Source organism: Eumetopias jubatus, unplaced genomic scaffold (assembly GCF_037043125.1).
Source record: "Eumetopias jubatus isolate StellerSeaLion01/CBP00866 unplaced genomic scaffold, mEumJub1_p1.0 scaffold_6, whole genome shotgun sequence".
Taxonomy (NCBI): domain Eukaryota; kingdom Metazoa; phylum Chordata; class Mammalia; order Carnivora; family Otariidae; genus Eumetopias; species Eumetopias jubatus.
In genome coordinates this window covers 11,083,184-11,091,812 of record NW_028274812.1, presented here as the reverse complement: position 1 = coordinate 11,091,812, position 8,629 = coordinate 11,083,184, and the positions used below count along the sequence as shown (strand labels likewise).

Here is an 8,629-nt window from a genome sequence, read left to right as displayed (position 1 = left end):
TACCTATTCAAATGATTATTAATTCTAAATTATTTAGGCTCCAATAATGTTTTTGTCTAAATGATTTGCCAGTATGGATGTATTGAAATATTTTTAATTTGAGGGTTTTAAAAAATCTAAATTATTCCCCACAAATGTCACATAAAAAGATCACCTAGTATATTATCTGAATATTTCCCTCATGGCCCCTGCTTCCTTCAGAAAATCTTTACAATAAATTTTATTCAAAAACAAATTCTGGAGGTGCCTGGCTGTCTCAGTTGATAGAGCATGCGACTCTTTTTTTTTTTTTTTTTTTAAGCACTAGGATTTATTGAACTGTGCCTTAGTACAGGCACTGGGGCTTGCCCATGGTACTCTTGATGTATAAAGCCCAGACGTTCTGCCAATTCTTCTTGAGCAAGGACACCAGGAAACTGACCGCTAAGTGGATGTTGTACACAAGCTCGTCATCTGTCATCTTCACATGGCCAACAGCCACTGCCAGCCACAGCACCTTCTTCTTCTGGAATTTGATGGTGGACTTCACTTCATCCACTTTGGCCACCATGTTCTCATTGTGGGTCAGCAAGGAAGGGAAATTGCCAGCCTTATTCGGGCCTGGGCCCAGGATTCTTGGGATCGGCTTGATCAGAGATTCTGAAGCCAAAAGGGCATCATACTTCTTGGCCAGCTTCTTGACTAATTTCTTATTCTTGTTGAGTTTCTTCAGCACCTCAATGTCCATGTGGGGAATATCCACTGCCTTGGCCTTATCACAGTGCTGTTGATCCCCCAAAACACATATGGAGAACTTGGGGCAGGGAGTGGACTTAAGCCTGACGGTGCCTGAGAAGCGTTTGTCCTTCTGAGGGTCATAGTTCTTCAGGCTAATTTGCAGCTCCACCGTCTCCAAAAACTTGCGGCGCTTGTGCTGGTTCCCGGGCAGGACTTCCCGCACCGCCTGGTACAGGTGTCGCCGGAGACTTTGCTGCTCATGGTTCTTTGCGCCGCAGTAACCAGAAAAGAGGAGCATGCAACTCTTAATCTCAGGGTTGTGGGTTCGAGCCCTGCATTGGGTGTACAGATTATTTTAAAAATAAAATCTTTAGGGACCACTGGGTGGCTCAGTTGGTTAAGCGTCTGCCTTTGGCTCAGGTCATGATGCCAGCGTCCTGGGATTCAGTCTCAGCAGGGAGCCTGCTTCTCCCTCTGCCTGCTGCTCCCCCTGCTTGTGCTCTCTCTCTGACAAATAAATAAACAAAATCTTAAAAAAATAAAATCTTAAAATAAAAATTAAATTCTGTATAGAAAAAAAGATTGCCAGTGTAACAATGTGTAAGACTATTTCTCCAAATGGACTTTCAATGGAATGTAAACATCTCTTTTGCAAATGTTATAACTTTAAGACCTTAGAATTTTTTTTTTTTTAGTTTTTCTCATAAAAGGAAAGAAGAAAGAAGGAAAGAAATGGAAAAAAGAATGGAACCTAATAAAGTCTAACCAACTATAAATAATGTTTCTTTATAAATCGAGCATTTCCCATTCCAAATTATTGGTAGTCCTGAGCTGGGAGAAGGAAGGAAGTGGCTCCTATGTGGTGGTTTAGGTATTCATGGAAGGCCTAACTACACTGGACTAGAACAGCCTGGCAGTGTCCTGCCCGGGAATGTGACCCATCTGCTGACTTGGGCAGAAGCGACAGAACCAAATTCAGCCTGGAAAATTAGGAGAGGTGCAGCAGTTTGGGCTTCACCCAGGCTCCAGAGAACATGGCCGGTGGCCACAGGCCTTTCCTAAAATGTGGACTAGCTAGAAACTTTAGAATTTAGATTTTTATAATTTCTCTAGTATTTCCGGGAGGTGGTGGGTGTCAGGTGTCAGGGGCTGTTCAATGAGAAGGAAAGTCCTATTTGACAATCCAGACAGGCAGGCAGCATCAAATACAGTTGTCAGTGGGTCCCAAGGCCACAGCAGTCAGCCAAGAGTTGAGAGACCAGACTCCAGTGCTAAGGGAGGGTGGAAGGATAGAACTGCTTTAGTGGGGCGCCTGGGTGGCTCAGTTGGTTAAGCGACTGCCTTCGGCTCAGGTCATGGTCCCGGCGTCCCGGGATCGAGTCCCACATCGGGCTCCTTGCTCAGCGAGGAGCCTGCTTCTCCCTCTGACCCTCCCCCGTCTCGTGTACTCTCTCTCTCTCTCCTTCTCGCTCTCTCAAATAAATAAATAAATCTTTAAAAAAAAAAAAAAAAAGAACTGCTTTAGTGATGGGAGCAAAGTGGAGCCCCCAACTCAGAAGGATAGGACAATAGGCAGGATTCAATGGCTGAGACCCAATCCCAGGAAAACAAGACAAGCGTGTGGTGGGAAACATGCCAACTGATCTCAGCTACAAGGCCCAGGAGAGACCTGGAGGACAGCCGCAAAGGAGAATTGCTGTTCCATCTAAAGCCTCTGGCCATAGCTCTTGAAATCTATCACCTCCACCCCGCCCCACCCCAATTAGCTGATGATTGGTCCTTGAGCCTGCGGGAGCTACACCTGCTGGGGGAGATGAATGGAATTTTTTCAGCTTTGGTTTTATTCATTTTTGAACATACACTTTTGAATCAAAAATCAAAACTATATGGAAAGGTATACACAAGGAAGTCTTGCTTCCACTGTCCTCTCCGTTCTGCCCTCCTCCGCCCCCTACAGATAACCACCCCCTATAGAGAAACAGTTACCCTTTCAGTGTTTCTTTTCAAAGATATAAACAACATATTCTTACTCCTCCCTGCCTGTTATACAAAAGAGAGCACATAACTATATACACCTTGGGTTTTTCTGTTTTGTTTTTTTAAACTCGACAATATTTCCACCAAAAGGTGGAAATCTTTGTTTTCTTTTGTGGCTGCATGGTACTCTGCTGTATGGAAGTACCGAGTTATTTTGAACAAAGGCCCTATTCCTGCTGAACGCTTGGGTTGGTTCTAATCGTTCGCTCTTACAAACAACGTCACAAGGCATGATCCCGGGTGGATGGCATCTGTACTTTCACCAAGCATAGATGCTTAGAAGTATGGTGGCTGGTCAAAGGGTAAGTTCATGGATGATTTTGTTCATTATTATCAAATATTTCCAAAAGAACTTCCATTTTTCACTAACCCTAGCAATATATGAAAATGCCTGTTCCTGCCCAGTCTCACCAGCAGAGCACATTGTCAGACTTGTAGATTGTTACCAAGCTGGTGGGAAGGTTGTAATTTTGATGACCAATGAAGCGTGAATTGTACTTTTATAGAAGCCCCCACTAAGGAATGCTTCGTTATTTGGAATGATCCTTTGTCCTTCTCCTTTTTTTTCCTTTAAACACCATAGGCCCAAATAGTTTGTGTTTAGTTGTATAGGCTTGGTTATGTACTCCAAAACCTGAAGCATTCTGGATATAATGAATTAAACTGGCTGGTGGAGGTAAGATGAAGAATTTAGAATCCTGACTGACATCCTGGCTCCTGGGCACCCTCCAGCTTCTGTGTACTGACCTGTGCTGGGTACCCCGCCCCCACAACAAGGGGCTGACCTCCTGGCCTTGACTGAACATCTCCCTGCCCACTCCCTGCCCGCCTGCCACCCGCTAGCCGCCGCCTCACAAATATCGCCTACGACTCGACACGTAGCATGCCACGGAAAGAATTTTTAAAGACTTGCATGAAACACAAGCACGAGCGCCCAGCCAGAGTGCCTCAAGTCTGTGGAGGAGTGGCTCAGGCTATTTTCAGTAAATCTGGTTTTCCGTAAGTGTTGATATAGAAGGATACATCTTTTCCATGTGTACTCAGATCATTAAAAATGGCTTTGAGTTAACCACTGGAGAAGCATGAAGTGTTCTTATGAACGTCGAGGGCATTCTTGGTGCTCACAGCTAGAACGGATGACAACACAGTCCTGGGTGTGCTGGAGCTCTTGCCTGGCTGGAGAGATTGTTCCCATTCCCTCCGAGGCGCCTGCTGCTCAACTTTAAGCTACTTTCACTGTGGAAGTTTCATATGGAGGCTGCCAGAAACCAAATGAACACATTTCTGAGAAAATGGAATATATATACGTATATTCCAAAATTTGTAAATTTAAAACTGTTCAAAACAAAGACATTAAATCGGATCCTGACAGAATAACGCAATGCCAAGATTGCAGGCCATCTAAGAGTTAGCATCTTGCTCTTGAATGAAAAAAAAAATGAGAAGCTAAACCAAAGTATCTGGAAAACACATCTCAACTCAGACGTGATTAGCCTAGTTTTAGATCAGTTGTGCTAATTTTGGGGGGGAGTACAAAGAAATAGTGAATAACTGTATCTAATAATTTTAATAATCTCAAGCTCTTTGAAAGTGTAGTGAGAAAGATTTGGCAACAGTGTATTTTAGTTATAACATCTTAAAAAGAATTGTAAGTCTGTAGGGTGGTCACAAAGTCTTTTCTCACGCTAGTTTAGTTATCTGGATGTTCCTCTCCACAAAAATCTTATTTCCCCCATGTCGTTCTAGAATCTTCCCCCACACTGATAGCTGAAAATCACTGAAGCATCCATGATCGCTGGCGCTAAGGCTTTGAGTCTCATTACACGGAGTGGAGAACTTTTATCGCGTCTAAAGGCAAAATTCCCCATTTGTTAAGTAGGGATCCTGAGGAGGTCATGCTGAGGGCTGTTCTCTACCTCCAAGAGCAGAATGTTAATGCAGTGCCTGTTGCAGGAGGGAGGCTGTCTCACTCATTCCTCATTTCTGTACCAACCACCACGAGGTGCATTCGGATGAACAGAGTGGCTGGTGCTTGCTTTGCAATAATATGGTTGGTTCTATCAGGTGATCTTCGGAAATCGTGGCCCATGTCCTGACATAAGAAGGATTCTGCTTGATTTCCTTGGAATAATGGATTGATTACTAAGGACACATTTTCATGCAGAGGGACTTTGTGGTTGTTCAGGAAGCATCAGAGGAGCTCTAATGGATCCATCTTCAGGGGACGGGGACGTTACCCTGTCATCACTCTGGCTGCAGAGGTGATTCATTCATTTGACTAATGCTAATGGAGGACCAGGACCTATGTTGGGCCCTGGATATACGGAACTGTGGGGTGCCCTCCTGGAGCACTCAATCTAGAGGTGGAGACATGAACCTTCACACACATTTACAACATACTAAGGGCTGAAGGAGTGATGTCCACGAATTGGTTTCATAGCTCAAGAGGTGATTATTCCCCTGTGTATGTTAAAACCGGGGCCAGGAAGGCTTTACAAAGGGAGTGACATTGAACTGAATTTTAAGACAGTAGCTTTTGACGAAGCAGTGGGAAGAGCACAGAAAGTAGCCAATGCAAAGGCAGAGAGGAATGAGAAAGAGCCCGGTGGGGCCAGGGATGAGACATGGAGGGGGCCAGACTCCGGAGGAAGTGGCTGGATGTTCAAGGAATGGCTGCACAAAGGCACAGTGAGGGGAACCAGCAAACGTGGGTCAGGGCAGAGAGGACGCCATTGTGACCAGGCAGGGCTGTCTCCAGGGTCACCATGATGAGCTGGCTGGCCACAGGGAGTGGGTGCTGCTGAGGAACAGCAGCACCCTCAGGGGTCGGGGGCTGGTGGCTAGGAGGACGGGGACCTGGTGAAGGAGAAAGAGCATGGAGAAGCTTCGGACTAGAATGGTCTTAGGGAAGTCAGAGGAAGAGAAAGCTAATTTTGAGATTTGAAGAGCCATCAGAGTAGCCACCCACTGGTTCCCTTGCCTCCTTTTGTAGAGAAGGAAGTTGGAGTCTCTGCCCGAATGTGCTGCTTTGGGGTCAAAGACTCCATCTTGTGTCCGTGAACCTCCGATCCCACCCACACCCCTGAGGCTTTTTTGTTACTGCTTGGTAATTAGAAGAGCTTAGGTAATCTAAATAGACCTCTCACCCTGGCACCAATAAATGGGTGTAGAATGACAATCACAGGACACCCCGCTTCAGACTTCAATATGTATTTCCAAAACACTGAAGCAGAGGAAAGCCAAGAAAAAACTCATGGGATTTCCTAGAAGAAAAAAGGTCATTAGAAATCATAGGTGGCCTTTTCCAGTGGCCAGGTGACGTTAAAAAAAAAACAGAATGTGGCAGGAATTATGAAATAAAATGGAGGTAGGCAGATCAACTGTCCAGCGAGTTCATCCATGGAAGGTCAGCAAGGAAGGTCATTCTAAAGTTTTAACCTTGAACCTAAAATTTTTCTGACTTCCGTGACTTATCTCACGTGAGTAAGATGGTCTAGCCTAGTTAAGGATCAGTGTGTTAAAGGATAAATTACAATTTGCAACATTGTTTTTTTCCAGACCGAGTGAGGTCTCTAGTAACAGTGTGTCTGGCTGTCTCTGGAAGTCTCCCTATTGTGCTCCTCCCTCTTTTTCTTCCACCCCAGTTTCTTTCTTCTTTGTCCCCTTCTTCACTGCAACCACCCTGGATGAGGCACATTCTCAACCCGGTGCACCCCCCATTCCCTGTCATTGCAACCAAAGAGTCCCACAGAGCCCCACAGGCAGGGTGGGGGTTCTGGAGGCCAGCAGCCCCCTTCACGTCTCCCCTCCCGCCTGCCTCAGTACCAGCATTCTTCGGGAGTGGAGAGCTTCTCTGTGCTTCATTATCACCTCCAAAGTAAAAATGCTTCTCACCACCTTATCTAGCCACAGAATCATGGAATGACTGGGCTGGAAAAGCACCCCCAGCCTGCATACCCCTCCCTCTCCCTCACCTAGTCCCTGCCTAGTTTCATCTACCAAGGATCAAATGTAACAGGGCTAGTGATGACAAATCCTGGGATTCCAGCCTGTAGGAAATGGGTCGAGGACCCAGAAGCCTGAACTGTCAGGATGGAGAGAAAACCTTTTCAATGTGTAGGTGTGTTTTCCTTTCCATATGTTCAGCTTGTGACTAGGTGGGGCTGTGTATGAGGGGGTGTTGTGTTTATTGAGTTTATCCCCAACCTCACAGGCTTCCCATTCACTGCCCTTGGTCCTGCATCAGCTCATCCTCTCTCTTGTCCTGTTCACCTCTCTCTCCCCTCCCCTTCTTCTGCATCAAAGCAGGCCTTCAGGAATGGATCCACAATATATTCATAATATGGTGTGAACGACCGATACAAGCTTCAGGTATTACCCGGTAGAAGCGTATTTGTATTTTGATAGGGCTCAGAACCTTTAAAGAAAGGAATAAATCCGTAAATATTTAATGGAGAAATGTTAAGTAGCAGAAGAAATGTTTGGGATTGAGTGGACTACACCTGGTTTTTCCTAAAATCACATGACAGATACCTATTTTATTTAGAAATTAAACACACACACACACACACACACCCTACTTACCTCTTTAATTCCAGGCAATATGTCAAATACTTTACATATATATACACTCTCATTTAACTCTTACCCAACCCCCCACTCCCAAAAATAAAAACATGTAAGATAGATATTTAGTGTTTCATGTATATTCTGCTAACCAAAAAGTTAATTGCCAAAACTTGCACAGCCCATAAATGTGGAACTGGGATGTGAGTCCACCTTCTTTCTCCAGATTAGGAAGCTGCCAGAGGTAACACTCTTTTCATGTGCTGGGAAGCAGTTTTCCTGCTTGCCTCCTGGGTTGCTTAGTTAAGGAACACATAGAGCTTTAAAAATCTTTTAAGTCATCTTAAAAAGTCCTCTTAATTGTCTTTGTTTTTCTCTGAACTTCCCAGTTTGTGTATGTTATCCTGGTAATGATGTGCCCCAAATGAAGCAAAGTGGCCTGCTCTATTTTCACTTTTCAGCCTATGCAGGATATACAAAATAAACAGCATATGGTGCAAAGTTAATGAGATTAAAAAAAAATAAGTTCACTTAAAATAATCCATGGGCTTTTCTACATGTGTTTTTGGTCTGGCTTCAAAAACCACAGGCGTTTTACTATGCTTTAAAAAAGGGTGAATATTTGCATTGTTTCTGTTGAGGTCAGTGGGAAACCAATCTCACAGAATCGGTGCTAATATTCATGTTGTTTATAAACTAGTGCCACGCTAACCTAGTACAGACCGAGACTTACTGTGACGGGTTCAAGCGTTAAACATATTCAAGGCAACTCTCTCCAGTTACGAACCTCATGCTCATGTGATACCCCTGTAGCCTGCAAGGATGATGAAGTCTTACCTAGAGAGGAAGCTGGGAAATCAGTTTCTCGGAGTGGTAACCCTCTGAATATAGCCTACAATTTATATTACCATAATAGGTCGACCTGACCTTTTAAGAAAAATTTCCTACACCTTCTAAGCAAATTAGAAAAAAAGAAGACGTATCGTAGTAAAGAGTCCTTTCTTTATTTTAAAATGACTAGCTAGCCACATAAAGGTATTGTTCCTTAAGCTACATCAGTTCTCTGCATTGAAAGAGACAATTAATTTGAAAATGCACGTGAATAATTTTACTCGGATGTTTGTGTTCAGCTACAGAGTTCTTTTGACAATTAAGTGCTACGAGCCCACGGTGGGTCCAGGATTGTTCTGAGTATGGTGGAAGATAGAAGAGAAACTTGAAGGTGGGGACTTTTTGTCCTTAAGGAGTTGATAACCCAGCTAGAGGGACATAAGGGGCTTAGTAAAATAATAAAATCAGACCCTTCCCT

The 8,629-nt window shown here is 44.2% G+C and overlaps 1 pseudogene; it reads right to left on the bottom strand.

The window, feature by feature from the left end:
• Nucleotides 1-325: 325 nt before the first annotated feature.
• Nucleotides 326-978, bottom strand: LOC114209189 (large ribosomal subunit protein uL1 pseudogene; annotated as a pseudogene).
• Between the last annotated feature and the right edge of the window lie 7,651 nt (nucleotides 979-8,629).